The sequence below is a fragment of the Protopterus annectens genome, chromosome 14.part0, assembly GCF_019279795.1.
Source record: "Protopterus annectens isolate FY-2018-M chromosome 14.part0, PAN1.0, whole genome shotgun sequence".
Lineage (NCBI taxonomy): Eukaryota > Metazoa > Chordata > Ceratodontiformes > Protopteridae > Protopterus > Protopterus annectens.
The window spans coordinates 649,458,035-649,477,413 of NC_056748.1; positions in this window are offsets into that span (position 1 = coordinate 649,458,035).

Sequence of the window (19,379 nt, forward strand, 5' to 3'; positions counted from 1 at the left end):
GTGATAAGTAGGACCTCTACTGTTATGGGAAGTTCTTAAACAACTGTACTTTGTATGATAGTAACTTCTAAATTTATAAATATATCACTGTGTCATAGTGTCTTACCACTATAATTCTGTAACTCAACTATTACATTTAGTTGACTTATAGAATTATTAAGATGTACAACAAAATAGTTATTGCTTAGCTTTCAAAAAATGACCCTAGTCATAAAATCAATTAAATAAAATACAAAAACTACTGTTTTTTCTTATAAAATTAAGTACGAACAACTTGATTTCAAAGGTTATTATACCACAAAGGAGTTTCACACTGCCACTGAAACACCAACTATTCCATCTCTCAAAATACTGTTGCTGCAGGACATGAAAAACAACGCCATCAAACAATTCAAATTCAGGTAAGAGCTTTCATCCACTAAGTTAACAGGACTTCCTCAAAATTAAATTAACAAGCACAGAAGTGCTAATTTAAATACCAATTCCTTAAGGTCATATACACATACAAATAATGAACTAAAACAATGTGTTTCAACTACCATAGCAATTCCTTATATTCCAATAAACCTCCCACATTCCACCCCTTGGGTCTTTCACTACCTGTTCCAAAATAATGAACTTAAACTTTTGAAAGTCCTGACAAGTTAATGTGTGCTTGTAAAATACATTATTTTCATTGCATTTAATAATATCTTAAACGTGCTTGTATATCTTAACTTTTAAGGCCTTTCTGTTTTTCCAACATAAAAACATGTACATGTTCCACAAATGGCCAAATAGATGACCCTGTTGTTCTACAGTTCCCCGCTTTAGAATACACTGCAGATCTAAACTTGTTGTCCAAAATTAGTTTGTCCATTTCTAAGATAAATGGACACTGACTACAACAACCACACTTTCTAGTCCCTTTAGTATTCCAAACTTTCAAAGGGTTTGTTGTTTTTTCCATTTCTAGCATACTCTTTATATTGTTCCCAGTCTTAAAAACATACTGTGGACATTTGTCCAAAAGTTTAAAAATGTTTTCAACCTTTTTTAATATATTCCAGTTCCATTTAGTGATATCAGTAATACAGCCTGCATAATTATTACATGAATTTCAAAATTCTTTCTTCCATTTTCCTCATTCTGTTTTTTAATTAACTTGTTCCTTAACAGGGGCAAGTATTTGTTACCTCTATGTTTTGTTACTTCTTTACCAGTATTAATTAATATTCCTTTTGGATATTCCCTGACAAGAAATGCATCTAACAGTTTTAACTTCTAACTCAAAATTCTGATCATCTGACACCATTCTAGGATATTCTGATTGATTTTCCCTTAACTAGACTCCTTTTCTGACAACAAGGATGTAATCTTTCAAAATGTAAATAGTTGTTGCTAAAACTAGGCCTACGAAAAATGTTGGACATAAAACTTTCTTCTCCCTTCATAATAGTTATATCCAGATAGTTTTATTCCAATAGAATCAACATGGTGGATAAACTTTAAAAATTCTGTAGAATTGTTAATGTACTCTAAAAACTCATAAATACCATTTAGGGAGCCTTTCCATAAGATAAATATGTCATCCAGGAATAGGAGGAAAATCTTACAGTATTAGTAAAATTCAGAAGTGACTACATAGTTCTTCTCCCACAAAGACAAAACTAAAATAGATAAGACGTTAGCACAACTGTTTAAACATTGGTTTAACCCATCAGTTTGTCAGAACAAGATGAGATACTGGGCTTCCCAACATTTGCAGCCATCATTAGATAATACAGGCGGAACATCTGCACATAATGCTTCCTGTTATGTCTTTTATGAAAGAGTATGTTGTGCACACTTGATATAATTTTTATTTTGGATCCTACTAATTTATTAATTAGATCACAAACTAATATTTCTTAAATTTTAAGTCTCTCTACACTTCTAAATGCATTGCGATTTATCAGACATGTCTGTATAAGCACATGACCAAGAATTAAGTATTACTTAGTCCACCTCCTATTTCTGTCTACGTATGTCATAATTAACCAGCTAATTTACAACCAGTTCTATAGATGTCTCCATACCTGAATCCAAGTAAATCACTATTTGGTTAGAAGTTAAACAGTTTGAAACTTAATGTTTTATCAGGGTACAGTTCACGACATTCTTAGGTCATTGAAACAATGGGCAGATTTAACTATTAAGATTAAAAGATACAGGTGGAGATGGCAAAAATGGTTCTACCCTGATAACAAAAATATGCAGGCTCTCCCAAATCAGGGAATGGATGATACAGCTTGCAACCCAGGCTATGTTTTTAGGGTGTCTCTGAAGACAGCTCCCTTGTGGTATAGAAGGAAGGATAAGTGCCAGGAAGAGAATATTTTAATAGATATAGAAATACTGTATCTGAAAATGTTTATTTCATTAAATGTTTGGAATTTATTACATTTGTAGTAGAATGGAACTATTTACTGTTAGACACTCATTGCTTCATATAAGTAGCTGCATTACCTCATTGTAGAGTTGAACCTTACATTTTTTTAACAGTTTTGTAAAAACAATTCTGCCTTATTTTGAAACCATACTAACCATCTAAAGTAGGAGTTTCTGCTGTTCTTGTATTTCTGTTGGGACTGTTGCTTGATTTGGGAAGTCTATAATTTGAAAAAAAAAAAAAAAGAATCAAGATTCATGTGTTTTTGTCTTCATTTTGGATTATGACTTAATGGACTCTTTTCAAACCTGAAGTAACAAAGAAATTTCTACTGAGATTGTAGAAAGGAAAATATTCTCTGCTTTTCCAAAGAAAACAAAATTCTTTATAACCTTCTTGTGCATCATCTGTAATCACTTGATATTTTTAGTTACATTGTGTAGTTATGTAGGTGTTGCCTGCAAAACGTGGAAGTAGCAATCTATTTTTGTTTTATTTTGCACATACAAAAGTATCCCTTCTCAGAGATGAACTTGTAACACTAATCAAGTGACTTGCTTAGAATCACACAGTAAGTAAACAGAGGTGGAAGGAATGAAACTATGTTTTATTGACTACAAGAGGCAGTTAATTAACAACCCAGGGCCTTAATTCTATGTCCTAATTGCAGATGAGTTGCATTCAGAAATATTCTATCAACATTTATTTAAGATATTCTCCTTATTTCATCCCTGCTTATGTTTTACTGGCTTGTATATTTTTGAATCAAATTTATTGGCTTTATAAGCACCAACAATAGCACATAAGAATGTCAATGAATTATATTTATATCTACTATACCTATCCATCTCTCTCTCTCTCTCTCTCTCTCTGTCTTTCTCTGTTTCAGACAGACAGATAAAAAGGAATCTGGCTTGTTTTTATAATACTTGTTTATCGTTTAACTTTTCTACCCTCTAGAGTTAATTGTTTTACTTATTCATTTATAGAAACTTGTGGCAGACGGCTTATTTACTGCTTTATAAAGAACTGCCTTAAAACACTGATGTGACTGTTGGTGTTTGGCCTTTTTGAAAAGGAACTGTTTAGCTATACACTACTATAATTTATGGAAGACTGCAGTACTAACCTATGCTAGACTTATATTTTCTTCCTATAATAACCCAGATGTTTAATGTTCAGAGCAGCTTTCATTTTTTTTTAATTATTTCTACATGTTCCCCTGCCATAGATTATTCAGGTCTCAGCATGTTTCTTTATTCAAATCTGGTGTTGTTTCACTAAGGAGTATATGTTCACCTGCAAGACTTAGTCAAGGAAGTAGAAATTCTTTAGTTTTCAGAGTTGGACACTAACCACAATTTTACATCATGAGCCTATCTTTCTGTGTCATCAGATGTCTGTAAACAGCTAAAATGAAACTAATTTTTCAAAGAGTTAATTGCTGGACAAATTTACATATGAAAAGAGTAATTTATGAGTTACACTGTAGTGCTACAGAAACAGACTGGTACGTGCACTAACTTTTGGCCAGTGAAAATTATTTTTTACCATAAAAGTAAGCAAAGTACCAAACATACACGTAGTTATAACTTGTCATTATTAGAATCCTTGAAATGACAGGACATTTTATTAGTAATAACTGGCTAGTTGAAATCAATGCACAGCATAGAAAAAGTATAAATTTGCCATATTCAGTGATTTTGGTTTACACAAAGCATCAGTATGCTATAATGTAATAAATACAAGGGATAGCAACATAAAAGCATAACTGGTCATAGAGAAACAGTTTGAGTTAACACTGACAAATAGTAATCATGCTGTATAGAAAATTGCAAAAGTTAAGGAATGTGTCTCCAATGACCTCACGTTTGGTGCTTCCACACAGATATCTTGACGTATAGTTAGTCCCACGTTCTCCTCCTGTAATTATACTAAAACAAGCCCATACAAGGTTTCAAAGAGATTAAGAATTCTGCAAAATATTGTTTCACCTTTCAAGTAAGAAGTCTCTAGGCATCAATGTATGCATTCCTAAAACAGAATTCACAATACATATCCCAAATTTAACTCAGCAAAGACAAGCACCCTTCAACATTGCTGTATCACGTCTCCCTCTAGCCTTCCTTCAGGAGCCCATTCCCTGTGCAGTAGATTACTCATATCTTGAGAATCACAGGCCTCCTAGGATAACTCCCTTAAGGTTTGTAAAGTGGGATGTGAGAGATGTGCCTGTCTCAGCGATCTATTTGGGATCCTCCCTCTTCATCTTCCATTAAAAGTGTAGTATTTGTGACAGTTTACTCTAAGGCTTGGTTGCTACCAGCCACCTCTTCCACTGAATTAACATCCTCCAGAGTTAATATTACACCTTGCGACAGCTCAGATTCAGGCTTGTGGCTTTTGCCCAGCTATTCCTCTGAAGTAACTAAATCATCAACATCAACTGGAGGTGTGACCACTGACTGGGTCAATCCTTGTTACCCTCTGTATGTGATTGTCCCCATGCTTGCTTGTGATTAATTGCATTTGCACAACATCTTGTGTCATCAAAGTCATTACCTATTATAACATATGCATGGATGTCAACAAACACTGCCACTTACTTATCTTCCTTCTCCCCTTCCCAGGCCAAGTGAACTATGATCAGTGGAGTATGAAAAAGGTATCTGTGCCATGATCCTTACAGAAATGAACTGCTAGGACAAGTAATATTGTTTGACAGATCTAGTTTTAAAAATAGTCATGTCTGATATTGTATTCCTTTTATCAACATTTTTCCTGTACCAGGATGGAGTACAAGCTCTTATGATAATCTCAGGTAGCTCTAGTTTCAAGACAATGTATCACTAACTCTGTTATCTCCCTTGTATAGCTTTTTTCCCCTACACACTGTCTTGGTGTAGGTATTTGGAAGGTACATATTAAACAGGGCTACACTAGAAAAAATTATCTGCAAGAACTTGATGTTGTTCTAACCAGTGGCATCCTCTTTGCCTCTGCAACTTGCTGTTTATATTTATACTGCCTATGTGGATTGCATTACACCCATTTGTACAGCTGGTAAACTCCTGTTGTGCAGTTGTGCCCTGCTAACTTGAGAGATGTCCACTTTTTCACACATTTCCTTAACAGTGTTACAATTCTGTTTATTGTCTAGGCATTAGGTAATGCACTGAATATTTCTGCCTTATCATAAGATCTCCCAACATTTAAAAAAATGTTAATTTGATATCCACTCACCCAACTAATTATTTATTCATTTATTTATTGTTTGTTTTTTGACTGGGATAGTGACTGATCCAATGAGATCCCATTTCAGCCTAAGCCCAAGAGTTAGAGAACAATTTTTATATAAGGTACAGTAGTTCAGATAAAATAAAAACAATGCAGGTTATGATTGTCTTTTTGCAAGAGAAGATGATTTTTTTTCATATAGACATAGTACACAATAATTAAATTATATGCATATTTTTGCATTAAATTACTGACACTGTCTTTCTCCTATATTCTAAATTTTTCTGTAGATTTCAGGTGAAAGAGTAAAACAATCAAAAATAATATTTTAACTTTCAAGCAGTCGAAGCAAAGTCAGTCTTTTTTTCTAACAAAACATGCATTACTTTACCCATGAGCATTGGAATTAAAACCTCACTTATTGCACCTGGTCAGTTTGATGCTAGTTGCATACACATTTAAATACCTGAATGAAACTATCAAAGTCATCCTATCCTTACAACAAAGAAGCATTTTAGTACTGGTATTAGCATCCATGACAGGGTTTTCACTCCTGAGACTCCTATACCTTTGATGAAGATGTAGCAGTTCCTTGTTGTGCTCATGAGGATTTTCTGTTTCTCATTTCTCCTTCTTCTATGCAACTTTGGCTTCTTGACCTCTACTCTGACTCCCTTTTCTCTCTGCTATCTTTTTTTGCCTGTTTTGTGGGATCTCATTTCCAACTCCAGCTCCAGTTTTTAGTTTGGGTTACATTCTATGGTCATCTGAAGATAGACAGATTTACTTTGCTGCATATCTTGCATTCACAGTCACTACACAACTCTTTCTAGGTTCAGTGCACTAAATCTTAGTTGTACCCAAGACAAGTACTATTAGCTCAACCTTGGTCATGCCAGCAGGTTGAATTCTTTCCTACTTGCATACTTTACTCAGTTATCATTAATTTCTTCCTGTTTTTTGCAGAGCCCATTTTTGCTAATTTCCTAGCTACTGTAAATAAAACAAATAACTAATGTGTAAGCTATAGTAGTGTATGTTGCATTGTGTATGCAAAGGTATGCACATTTTTTGGTGACAAAACTGTTTTGCAAGCTTTTAAAGTTCAGGTCACAATATATCCAACTACCGCAACCAGTTATATGTTTATGAATGGGTATATATATAACCAAATTTATATATGATGGACAAGGGCTATGGTCTCACTATGCACACCTCTGCTGCTAATTTTGTATGTGATGGCATAGGCTTATAATCCAATTTACCGGTACCAAATAATATGCTAAAGATAGTAGGCCATAACATTGTAGAGTAAATAAAGTAATTGCATACTGCTTCTTGTGTAATAGCTATTTGCCACATCCAAATATGTTTTAAACTGTCTAGCTGTAGAGCAGAGTTATAATCTCTGGTTCCCAAGAGTCTCACTCCTTTTCCCACTGTGTTCCTAGCCTAGTGCATTCAGTGCTATATTACAACTGAAAATTGTCCAGGGTGTTTCTTACACAGGCACACACACACACACACACACACACACACACACACACACACACACACACACACACACACACACACACTGTGTTCAAAATACTGAATACAATTTTTAATGCAAGAGACAAGCCCCCCTGCTCCCCTCATGTGGGGGGCTGTGCCCCCCCATACCCCCTGCTAACCATATATACCATCTCCAAGATTGCAAAACAGTGGAGATGGGGCAAATTCCATCATTCAGTATTTTGAATTTACAGTCTTTTTGGGATTCAGTCTTTTGATTTTCAGTCATTTGATAGTAAACCAGAAAAAATACCTATGCCATAGGGTAACAAAGAAAAAATAAGAAATTAGTGTCAAAACCTTTCGGAACAAAAATCAGATGAGGTCACAGCAGATATGATAAAGGTGCTGGGTGAGATAGGGGAGAAATGGCTCCTGAGGGTACTAATAGCAGTGTGGAGGGAAAGGCGTATCCCAGATGACTGGAGAATAAGCATACTCGTGCCAGTGTACAAGAACAAAGGGGACATCCACAACTGTGGACAGTACAGAGGCATCAAACTCCTATCACATTGCATGAAATTTCTTGAGAGGGTGATTGATAAATGGATACGCAGAGTAGTAGAATGTAAGATAGGAGATGAGCAGTTTGGATTCAGATCAGGATGCAGCACAACTGACCCGATGTTTGCATTGAGACAGATACTTGAGAAGAAGCTAGAGATGAGGAGAGAGTCCAACTGGGCATTCCTAGACTTGGAGAAAGCATATGACAAGGTCCCAAGAAAGCTGATCTGGGCAGTACTGTGGTGGTTTGATGTTCTAGAAACATTGGTAGAATTAGTGCAGACTATGTACAAGGACCCAATGACTCAAGTACGAGCAGTGTTCGGCCTCATAGAGGGGTTCCCAGTGGGTGTGGGTGTACATCAGGGTTCAGCTCTGAGCCCACTGCTGTTCATACTGGTGATGGACTACATTAGCAAACAGGTTGGAGGGGACAGATCAACAAAGCTGCTGTATGCAGATGATATGGCAGTACAGGCAGACTCTGAGCTAGACCTTCAGCAAAGGATAGGAGAATGGAATGCAAATCTGAAGGCACATGGGATGGAACTAAGCACAGATAAGATGGTGGTAATGGCAGCAAATTGGGGAAATCAGAAGAAGCTGAGAATAGAGATAGAAGGGAAGATAGTGGATCTGGTAAACAGCTTCAAGTATCTGGGAGGAGTAGTTGAGGAGAAGGGTAGTCTGAATGAAGAGGTCAAAGCTAGAATCAGAGGGGCTGCAGCCAACTGGCATAGACTATCAGGTGTAGTCTATGACAGAAGAATGCCAAAGAAGCTGAAAATTAAGGTGTACAAGACAGTGGTGCAACTAGTACTACTGTATGGTATAGAAACCTGGGCTGTAAAGGCAGAACAGCTGAAGAAGCTAGAGGTGATGGAAATGAAGTGATTGAGAAAAGTGATAGGATGCACACTGTAGGACAGACGAAGAAATGAGGACATAAGAGCAGAAGCCAAAGTAGCTCCAATTGCAGAAAAGATCAAAGAGAACAGATTACGGTGGTTTGGGCACATGTGTAGAAAAGCTGAAGACAATCTGGTGAGGAAGATTTGGGACAGACAGGAAGAAGGAAAGAGGAAGCAAGGACATCCAGCAAAGAGGTGGATGGATTGTGTGAAAGAAGATGTGCGACAGTCAGGCATGAGTGTTGAAGAAGGCAGGAGTGTGGCATTGAATTGAGAGAATTGGCGACAGTTAACACAATACCCTGACCCCATGTAGAAAAATGGGAAAAAAGGGTCTGATGATGATGATGATGAGAGGTACCCCAAGCCTCCACAGGATTTAACCCCTTTTAAGTATTGTATGGTAAAAGGCCTGGTAGCTGTTGGATATAATGAAATAAACCTAGGAAGAGGAAGAGATCCAATTCAAAACAATACTCAAACACTATGATAGTCTATAAGAGTAATAACATTCATTGTTTGGGAGCATCTGGGAAAAGCACAAGCTAATCAACAGCAGATGCATAACAGGAAACAACCACAATATATTATTAAATCTTAATAAAAATGCCAAAAAAAGAGTTGTAAAAACATTAGCACTTAGATTTAAGAAACTCTTCTAAGAAATTAATGTATAACAGGAAGTCTTGGAGCATTAAGTCCCAAGCAGGTGAATGGGTCTTGGTTCTGAGCACCACCAATGAAACAAGTTCCCTTGACAAATGGCAAGGGCCTTATGGAGTCTCTGAAAAAGTGAATGACATAAACTTTAAGGCAAGGCAGATAGGATTTAGCCTTTTAAAGCTGAACATATTTTGGACACCTTTTTTGTTTCTGTGGTAAAGTCTTTTTGTAATCTGGGGTTCCCAGCAGACTTTGGCATTGGGGCTCTCAAACAAGGAAGACCCCAAGGCACACCAGTATACCTTCAAACATATGCAAGGCATTCACGCAGCCACCCTTCTAATTTATAAGCATACAGCCAGACTGACTGACTTAAAGAATAACTATGGTCAAGACAGTGAAAAAACAAATATCTTTTATCTTACCATGAAGAAAAACACTATGCTGATGTCGCCATAGAAAGCTATACAGATATGTGTCTGTATGCATATTTGTGTTTGTGCTGCTGGTAGGAGAATGGCACCATCAGCTAAAGAAATGAATTATTACGGTAGTTATAAGTCGACAGTGGATGAATGTCATGCATTTTGTGCAGTGCAAATTTTAGTGATTAAATGTGTCCATTGGCATGAAAACTGACACTCATTGACGCATTCATTCATGACTAATCTTGAGTTTAAAAATTACTAAACACAAACATTATGAATATTGTGTGCACGTGTCTGTTTCTGAATGGCCATTTTAGACTGCTACAAATTTTAAGAGAAAAAGAAATGACAGGTTCAAATGTTAAAAAAATCAGATGTTTCAATAGTTAAATAGGTAACTTTAAAAGATTTCCTTACCTTGGGTGATGTTGATAGCTGTACCATAACTAAAACATGGTTTAAAGATCCAGAATGTATAGCACAAATTCCAGGGCATATCCAGTGTATATACAGGAGGACATACAGACAATATACAGAAAACTGAGTATCCTCTAGTTCTGCTGTATTATTCCGGTTAGATGCACAGTCTAAGGAAATAGCCCTGAATAGAGGCAGCTAACATTGCTCTTACTGTTCACTTAAAATAAAATGCATGGGAAATGCAATGGAGCAGATGTTGAAATTGAAAGTAGCAAACAACAGCTGCAAGGTACCATAAGTACAGGATGCTTTTGCGAGTTTTTTTTTTAGCTCAGTGTCATGAAATCAAGACTTACTGTTTCTTTTTTAATTAGCTGCAACTCATGTGGGGCTACCCTTTGGTTTCACGTGTCTAACACTATGTCTGCGGTGCAAAAAATATGTACACAGTTGCACGTAACAGCCACAAATCTAGTCTTTGAAGTTTAAATGCATCAAAACGCTGTACTTTGCTGTTACATTGCTTGTAGAATGAATCATTTAAGTGTGGCATTTCACCATAAGCCATGAAGTTATCAAACTGAAAGAGGCTGTATTTAGAGAATATTGCGCAGCTTATCTCAGAACAAATTCTGTTATTTATTCTTGGCACATGAGTTGTTGTGTCTTTCGGCTTTTTTCCTGGTTAGGGGTCGCCACAGCAGAACTCCGGTCCTCTAATGATTGGTAGTTGATTTTTACGAGCCGAGTTACCAGCCTGACGCACAACCTTCAGCGAAGATATGCCCATTCACGCATGTCTCCACGCAGAAGATGCTCTAGCTGAGAATCGAACCAGACAGCGTCTTACTGTGAGGCGACAACGCTACCGCAGCACCACCACTGCCTGCATTCTTGGCACATGAGTAAGGCAGCAATGAGTAATTAGGCCAGTATTCTTTTGGACTGATAGAGCTGAAGCTGTAACACAGGAGCCAGAGAAGTGGGAAAAATAAAGTAAATATGTTAACTTTTGAATTCGATTACATTCTTGGCACATGAGTATGTAATCAAATTCAAAAGTTAACATATTTACTTTATTTTTCCCGCTTCTCTGGCTCCTGTGTTACAGCTTCAGGTCTATCAGTCCAAAAGAATACTGGCCTAATTACTCATTGCGGCCTTGTGCTAGACAAGCTACTAACCAGCCAAGCTGACTTAAAATGCAGATTTCTATATAATATATCCAATATTTAATTTTCATCTGAAGCACACAGACATGCAGTGGAGGTAATGTGTAAACTGCATGTGTATGTAAACTTACACCAAAGCAGACAGAAGACCTTTGATCCACTTAAGTTCACTGATTTGTTGTAGTTGCCATCTGGCCTAGACGCCTCCAAACTCCCTGTAGTTATGCATTCTACCAGTCCCGCTGTACTTCTGTGGGCTCCTTCCGTGCCCTGATCTTAGGATTGCCTTTCCCATTGTGTTGACATGCATGTAATGATCCATAATTAGTCAATTGACAATTAAGTAGCATGCTATAGTTGCCCTCTTCAAAAAAAGCTGACTCGAAATATTTGTTCCTTCTCTCTGACAGCTTTCAAGTCATCTAAACCCTTTCCAGATTTTATATGCCAGAAAGGAAACCAATAAGCAGTGCAGTTTCCACTATAATGTTTACTAGGCCTGCTATCAGAGCCCATTACTGTAATTATTCAGTTTTCAAAAATGTAAAATTATTTTCAGGAATCAAAGGGGCAAAAAAAGTAATAGGTCACACACTGTAAATAGATAATGACATTTGAACAACAATAATGTACTAATGAAACCGTATTAAGGCAACAAATGTTTTAATAAATGTTTTAAACACATTGAGAAGTCACAGGATAAATATAAAATATGGTACCAAAATTTGCAGTTTTATCTCAAATTAAAATTGAATGTTTTAGTTAAGGTAAGGATTATTGATTATGGTAAAATCAAATATAAGAACTTACTTTGTGTTAAGCTTCAAGTGTAAATCAAAGAAAACTGACCATTATATTATAGAATAACCTGATATTACAACCAACTGGCTTTAGTTCACCAAGATACATTGTGATGGAACTTGTTCAAACTGAGTGAATTTGCACAGAAAGTATCATCTTAAACCAGATGCCATAATGTAAAACATAATGCTAAATAATGCTTACCAAACTCTAAGGAAGATAAAAGTAAAATATCAAATGCCTCTTAAGCTAGATAAAAAACAAAAATGTACTCATGCTAACTTATTTTACATAAATAGTTTGGTTATCTACATTCAGAGCATTTTGAAATGCAAAGATCTCTCAGCACTTGCAACTATAGATAATGGCTCATTCTGACAATGGTTTGGTAAGAAATGTTTTCACAAAACAAACAATGCACTGTTATATGTATGCTGGTGTCTGCTTTCTTATTCATACAGAATCTAGTCATACACTGTTGGATGAGCATGAGTTAAGGAGAATGTGTGAAGCCCATCTTACTTTTCAAAATCATCTAGCTTTTTTCTGTACTCACTTTATTCAGTTCTGAGTTCTTGAAGGCTAGAGGCTAAACTACCAAGCAGAAGGTCCAAAAGAGGAACCAGACATAGCGCAGCTCATCACAAGGCGCGCGCACACACACACACACACACACACACACACACACACACACACACACACACACACACACACACACACACACACACACATATCTAGGACCAATTTAGCATTATCAGTCCACCTGCCAGTACATCTTTGGTATGTGGAAGGAAATCCAAGAGCCTGGAAAAAGCCATGCAAACATAAGGAATGCAAATGAACTTCACACAGGAGATACTTCACCAGAAAAGTAAACCAAGAAGTCAAATGCTATGAAACAGGAATACCACATTCTGTACCTTCATGCCAACATCTCTAAATTATTTTTAAAATTTCTACAAAACCAGCAAAAAAAAACTCTCAACACCAACGTAAAGTATTTTTTTATTTCTAGCTGGTGTGTTCCAACCCTAGACATTCACCAGGGTTTCCAGAAAATACCATTCAGAAATTGTTGGTTTAGTTATGAAAACACCTTTTAAGTGTCATTTTAGCAAATGCAATTTGTTGATCTGGAACTTGATCTGTCCACATAAAATATACAAAAGGCATGTTTTCTGTAGGAACAAAGCCTTAAACATGCTCATGCAGGGGGAGACCACTACAGTCCCTTCTCTATTACAGTAATCTCCAGGATTTCTATATCATGGGTAAGAGCATTATTCTGATGCAACAAATTCAGATAACCATGTTTCTTACTTAATAGAATCTGAAGAATTGTGACTTGTCAAACTATAACTCAATGGAAAGCAATACTACAATTTTTCCCTTAATGTAAACAGCTACTTATTAAAAAGGCAAAATAAATGATGAAAATACCTTTAATTAAAAAAAAACTAAAGAAATGTAGAACATATTAGTATGACTCAAAACAGTGGAAAAGTTCTATTTGGATAATTGTAATGCAATATGGAAATTACAAATTATAGGAAGAAGCAATTTTTCAGTAAACAAGGGTATTGGCTTTCTTGATGGGATTGCCATCTAGAACCATTAAACCATTCATAGTAGTTTACAAAAAACATACTTTAAAATATTTTCTCTGTTAGTATCATGCTTTAAAACCTAACTGGTGTGACCATTAAAATATTTATATATATTTATATATTTTGTATGGTTTGTGAGTTGTAAATTTTTTCTTTAAAAAAAATACATTTTAACCCAGAAATCTCATACTCACTAATGTTAATGGCTTCAGTTTAGTTTTATTAATCTTATGTTCATAAGCTTAAAACACACAGAAAGTATAGTCAAGTGAAGTATACACAATAATAGGAGTATGTCCATGCTATGAAGAAGAGGTTATCAGAGAAATAAAATCATGACTATATGGCTTACTCACCTAGCAAACTACCATAAAGTCTGTCTTTCCTAAGATGAGTAAAATCCAGTAGTGATTTTATTGCACTAACAGTCTTCTGAAGCAATGTACTACAAATATGCTAAATATCATTTACCTCATATACTCAGTGTAACAGTAGATCAAATAACAGGGTCAGCCATTAGAATATGTTAGTTGCCTGCAGATAGATCACTTCAGGGGTACACACTTAAACTCTGGCTGTTGGGAGGACTCTAGCCAGCACACTTCATGTCTGATTTGCCTTCCATAAAAAGCATGAAACAGAAAATAGAAATGTATAGTAACAACAGTTGTTACTTATAATGAGTATTTCTTTAATACAATAATCAGAGCAATAAATAAAAGATATTAGATGTGATATGTAGTGCTTTTGATTTAGTTCATCGTTGTTAAGCATAACCTTATGATTAAAACATTTAAAAGTGCTATCAAGTTAACTTGTAGCATGAATAGCACAGAGGCTCTCAAAAATAGATTGATCCATAAAGGTTGAAGAAGAACAAAGTAAATGGAATGCTTATTGAGAGTGGATATCTCACTGGTCCAGCGTTTGGTCTTATCTGGTCATTCTAGTTTGTCAGAAAAATATTTATAAAACAGATCTCTATACCTGTTATGCTGATGATTTTAAAATTGGTAAAATAATAAATAGGCATAATCAAGAAATACTACAAGGCTGTCTTGAAAACCTGATTTCATGGCCAGACAGAAATAATGTGTAAAAAGACTAAACACTTTACTTTTGGTAAGAGAAAAATAAAATCATCATTTTGGGTATTAGCTACAGAAATAGAGTTTCTGACCACATGTTATGCCCCATCTTGTTAATAGGCAACCTAGATGTATTAGTCTGCCAGTGGTGCTTGTCTGCTATTTATTTTCTTAAAATAAAGAAACATTACATATCTTTAATTTAAGAATATTAATAAATGACATGCAGCACCCAAGCTCAAACACAAAGTAGCTGCAGCCCCCCCCGGAGGGGGCTGTAAACTTGGTCTTTCAGGTTGTTGGCTTCCTGATCAACCCTACTAATGATCTTCCTAGAGAATGAATCAGGTAGATTATAGGGGAAGCATAGCAGGAATTCAACAAATTTGAAAGTAGAAAGAATATCTGTGTTGTGAAGAGAAGCTATCATACTGGCAGTAGTGAAGTTTTTTTTTTTTACTAATATTGGTACTGTTAGACAACCAGATATTGTGGACAGCTTTCTATGAAAGGGCCAGCTGTAGTTAACACTCCTTTGATTTTGCAGAACATTCTTGATTTTGCTTCATATGCTTGACCTTTCCCACATAACTTTTTTTTTATGATTTTCTGTTATACCACTGAGATCTACAATCAATCAAGTATGCAGGGCATTGGAGTTCCTTGCTCTTAATTTTTTGAAAATGCATGTTGATATAAATTCTGTTTCTTAATTAAATTTCAAAGCGAATTATAGTAAAATGTAAAATTGGTGGCATATCTGAGTGGGAATATAACTAATTTATGCTGTTTGCTCTTAACTCTTACCTTGCAGGATTAATGTAATTTTCACGAAGAAACTTGAAATACATTAATGTGTGCCTACTGTTTTGAACAAACTGAAACATAATACATAGCTGTCATAATCACAATCAGACACCTGAGGTGTACATAAAAATTGCTATAACTGCAGGGTTGGGAGTGGGAGCTGTCTGTTGATGAAAATGACTGACATTTTTACTGTTGGCTCAGTTTTAGCAGTCACTAATTGTCACTAATCTAGCAACACTATGCACATTTATGTGAAGAAAGATACAGTGTTTTTATTATTGTGACTATTACAATTACTTTTCTTTATCACCACAACTGGACATTTATGCAGTACACACTCAGGAACATGGCAGTAATTAATGGGTACATAGGCCATCTGTGGATACAACTGATTTACCCCTGTTGTTGTATGGTCAATGCTAAACAATCACTGATCTGTTATGGGAGATTAATGTCAAACAATATATTGTTTTTTTTATGAAAGCAGTGTAAAACTAGTGTTGCTATGGCTTATACTTGTACATATATGGAGGAGGGGCAGGGCTGCAGGGTGTTTAAAAGCAGTGATTTGGCCATAATTATTTTCACTTTCCATCACAAGAATCAGTATTTCACATGACTGGTGGCTATTTCTGGTGGCCTTGCAGGTGTGTGTGTGTGTTTGTCTCTGTGTGTGTTTGTCTGTGTGAGTTTATAAAGAAATATATTGCCATTTATTTGTATCTTTGGGCACTCAGTGTTGCTGGGTGCATATCTAACTCTCTAGGGCAGAAGATAAAGAAAGCAAGTTGTTCTCTTTAAAAAAATAAAGCATAAAATACATTATAGAAAATGAAGAGCAGCCAGACTAGAGCTTGGAAACTTCCACACCCAGACTACATAAGTGGAGTTTGACACTGGCTTAGTAGTTGCCCCTGCCCTGAACATCAAATAGTCTGCAAGTAGCCATGCCCAGAGAAGTGTATAGAAGGTTGGTACAGCTTGTGTGGAGGACTGGGGAAGGTGTGTTATTTCTTTAACTTTCCTCACAGATTTCCTCTTCTAAGCAATCAAACATCAGACATGTAGAGGTAGCTTTATTAGGGGGTAGGCATGATACACACACACACACACACACACACACACACACACACACACACACACACACACACACACACACACGTGACAGGAGCAAGTTGAATTATGACACTGCATTCTGTTTGTTCTTTCAGTTTTGTTTCAGTCTGACATCAAACTGGTACAGAGAATGTAGCTGTCTTTTGGGGGGGGGGTAGGGGGTGAGAAGGCTTGCTATTAATATAATTTGACAGCAGCCACTTGAAATGTATAACTATAGCCATTTATGCCTTGACGTTTTTTTCCAATCTAATTCCTCAGCGATACAAAGAACATGCTATCTTTTATTTTGGGGAGGGGGTAGGAAGACAGCCACTATTATCAGATATAATTTATGTATCCTTATAAGCATATTTCACTTTAGTTTATTGAGAACTGCTATTTTGAAAAACACAACTTATTTCTTTCTTGAAAGAAAAACAAAACTGAAATTCTTTCCTTACGTCTATATATATATATATATATATATATGTATATATATATATACATATATATATATATATATATATATATATAATTTATTTATTTATTTAGGCCATCATTGGATGAAAAGTTTGAAAAAACTACAAAACACATCTCAGTCCAACTATAACCCCATTCAATTTGTACCTTATTAGCCCAGCTTAATTCAGTTATTTATTTCACAGTTATTACAGACCATTCTTGGCTAGTTAGGGTGTTTTGAAGGGATGCAGGAAAAAGGGAAATTGGAAACTAAGGTACAGTTTAGACCACACATGGCTTAGGTTTGACTGCAAATGCAACACCAGCTTTTATGAGGGATTTGGAGTGACCATTCTCAACCCCTGACACTGTGTCGGGGCAGTTGACCCTTTTTTCTCCACCCTATTTGCTAATGCTCAAATGAACCCTTCCATGGTCATGGACAGCGGAGGCAGCACAGAGTATGTTTGCTATCTCTCATATGGATACACCAATGGATATCATGTTAGCCACCAGTGACCAGACCTTTCCCTGTAGTCAGTATCACTGTGCAGATAATATAGTTCATCCCGCAGTCCATGTTGGTGTCATACATCATCCTGCAGGCCATGCAGCGTGCTCACCATCTCTATTTTGGTGTGGTTAACAGCGTCTGTATTTGTATCACTTACCTGTACATGTGATTTATACAAAGTATAGCATCCAGGTCAGGGACAGACCTGAAGTTGTGGTGATGCCACAAGCCTTCATGCCTCTCCTTGTGAGGTCTAAATGAATGCCAGAAGTAGTGCAGCCCACAGGTTCTGTCTGGGCTTGGGACTCCTGTGTATCTCATATTTACAGGATGTCTGCCAGATATTGGTAAGTCAGAGGTTTCAGCCTGTCTAACATAAGGATCCTTGTATATGAGGGATGTGTGTGAGCCCTCTGATGTTAATGCTGTTGAAAGTGACACTATTTTACCAGACTGCCATATACACATTGCCATCATTGTTATATACACCTGACCTGCTGACAACAGGCATGTGCTGTCCCATTGTGCAGGACCCTCTGCCAAAAGAAGCTGTGAATCAGAGAAAAATTACACCTTTGTCAGCACTTTGTATATGGAACATCCCATACAATGGGTGCATTGACATATGACAGATGCTGTGAATACCATATGGATAGCTTCATACTGTGTTGTGCATGCTGTAACAGGTGGGGACCTGATACATCTGTAGGATAGATATGAAGAATACTCTTTTTTAATAAGTCCTACCTCATATGAACTGCATTGTATTATATGCAAATAATAAGAGCTAATATTAGCATGGTGCATCCCCAAAAGACATTAATGTAGTTGTCCCCAGCCCAGCAGCACATCCAGGCCACTGGTGGGAATGATGGTCTGCTCCTTTTCCACAAACTGAGGCATAAGGAATTCTTCTAGTACTCTCTGAGCTTCTTCTGTGTTTCTAGTCCACCTTCTGTACAGTGTACCATGCAGTGTGTGTGTGTGTGTGTGTGTGTGTGTGTGTGTGTGTGTGTGTTCCCTCATCAGTCTCTGATCTTGCAAAATGTCCCTGATTTTGGCTCAGTTTTTTATCTTCAGTCTTCTTCCAATAAGTGTTTCACTTTCTGATAAATCGCTAAGAATTTTAGCCATTCAGTAATGCTAGTCACTTAAGTTTCATAATTTTATTGCTCAGAAAATGCAAGCTGATGGAAAAAAATGTTGGTTTGCTAATTTTGTTAGGGAATTAGAGTTTTCTGCCTCTCAGTAGTCCCTGATTTTGCAAAATATGTCTGACTTTGCCTCATATTTTTGCCTTGTTCCTTGTTAACTTCATTATCTGGGAAGTCACTGAGGATTACAGTCAGTCACCAATGTCAGTCATAAGAGTTTCATAATTCTTATTGTTCAGAAAATGCATGTCCATTCAGCAACGGTTGTTTTGTTAACTTTTTAAGTGAGTTAGAGTTTGTTTTCTGGCAGCTAAGGCCCTGAGCTGTTAATGACCTGCTTCCAGTAGTAACAAAAGTACAGTATTTGACTCCTTCCATTTTCATTTGCCTGCTGTGCAGCTTTGAGGAAGTCATGTAGCCAGATATTCCTCTCAGGCCAGTCCTTGAAAGGGATACTTTGTCAAGTGAGTTTACCTGGGTAACAAGGAGATAAAAATAAACAAAATATTTAAAAATTGTCCCTTTTTTGGGCCTTTGTCCCAT